The sequence below is a fragment of the Nyctereutes procyonoides genome, unplaced genomic scaffold (assembly GCF_905146905.1).
Source record: "Nyctereutes procyonoides isolate TBG_1078 unplaced genomic scaffold, NYPRO_anot_genome, whole genome shotgun sequence".
NCBI classification, from domain to species: Eukaryota; Metazoa; Chordata; class Mammalia; order Carnivora; family Canidae; genus Nyctereutes; species Nyctereutes procyonoides.
Genome location: NW_026575109.1, coordinates 146,119 through 147,692, shown reverse-complemented (window position 1 = coordinate 147,692; position 1,574 = coordinate 146,119). Strand labels below are relative to the sequence as shown.

The 1,574-nt window shown below is 43.1% G+C and overlaps 1 pseudogene; it reads right to left on the bottom strand.

Annotated features, from left to right (window-relative positions):
• Window positions 1-490: 490 nt before the first annotated feature.
• Window positions 491-747, bottom strand: LOC129514827 (zinc finger protein 706-like; annotated as a pseudogene).
• Window positions 748-1,574: the final 827 nt, after the last annotated feature.

Genomic DNA, 1,574 nt, shown 5'->3' with positions numbered 1-1,574 from the left:
GTATAAGGCTTTTTTTTTTTTTGTAAAATCAAAGTACTACTTTATTAAATGAGTTATTTTACACAATATGAACATCAATATAATTACAATCGTAAAAAAATTTTTATAACAAGGATGGACTCATTTTCAGATTTCCAAATCAGAATCAACTTTGCATGAAGATAGAATTGTCTTTGCATGAAGCTCAAAAGGGAACAGCATAAAAATGAGTGTTTATGTAGCCCCTTTATTTTTGCTGATCAACAGCTTGTTAGAAAAGCAGCTGCAGGTTTGTACCTAAGGTCTGAGACAGTAGAAGAGTCAAAGGTGGGCAGCCCCAGTGGCTCAGCAGTTTAGCACCTGACTTCAGCCCAGGGCGGGATCCTGGAGACTGGAAATCGAGTCCCTGCTTTTCCCTCTGCCTCTGTCTCTGCCTCTCAATCTCTCTGTGTCTGTCATGAATAAATAAATAAAATCTTAAAAAAAAGTCAAAAAAAAAAAAAGTCAAAGGTGTCATGAATTCACCTGTAAACAACTTTATGCCTGAACATCAGCCAATTCTGGAGGAAGTGGAGTCTTAGGATGCTTGCTTTCAATGTGCTGCTTGAAGGTCTTCGAGGCTGGCATTTGTGTCCTACAAACAGTGTAGCTATATATTAAGGCAGCTTTGGCAGCAGCCGTTTAGTCATATCCTTGTTTCATCTTTTGTCCAGCTTGCTTTTTGGCATTGTTCTGCTAAGACTGAATCTTCTGCTGTCCACGAGCCATATTCCCACCGGTACAGTCCTGTGTGGGAGAGACCGTGCAGCTTGAGAGGGCCAGAGAAGGTAGCCAGAGGAGGTGGCCAGAGGGGGAAGCAGGGGAAGTCCAGACTATAAGGCTTTTTATGTAATCATGGGAATATGAGAAGGAGTTCAAAAAGCATTTGAGAAGTTAAGATCAGGAAATTGTTACTTCTATTTCATTGAAATCCTCAGTAGCTATTCCAACACTTACTTTTGTTTTTTGTTTTGTTTTAGAGATTTATTTATTTATTTATTTATTTATTTATTTATTTATTTATGAGAGATACAGAGAGAAAGAGAGAAGAGACACGGGCAGAGGGAGAAGCAGGCTCCATGCAGGGAGCACGACGTGGGACTCAATCCCGGGACTCTAGGATCATGCCCTGGGCCGAAGGCAGGCACTCAACCCCTGAGCCACCCAGGGATCCCGTTTTGTTGTTAAAGATTTTATTTATTTATTCATGAGAGACACAGTGAGGGAGAGAGAGAGAGAGGCAGAGACACAGGCAGAAGGAGAAGGAGGCTCCATGCAGAGAGCCCAACATGGGACTCGACCCTGGGTCTCCAGGATCATGCCCTGGGCTGAAGGCAGCACCAAACCGCTGAGCCACCCGGGCTGCCCAAGGCTTACTTTTGTTTTTTTTTGTTTGTTTGTTTGTTTGTTTTTTAATAAATTAATTTTTTATTGGTGTTCAATTTCCCAACATACAGAATAACAGCCAGTGCTCATCCCGTCAAGTGCCCCCCTCAGTGTCCGTCACCCATTCACCCCCACCCCCCGCCCTCCTCCCCTTCCACCACCCCTAGTTC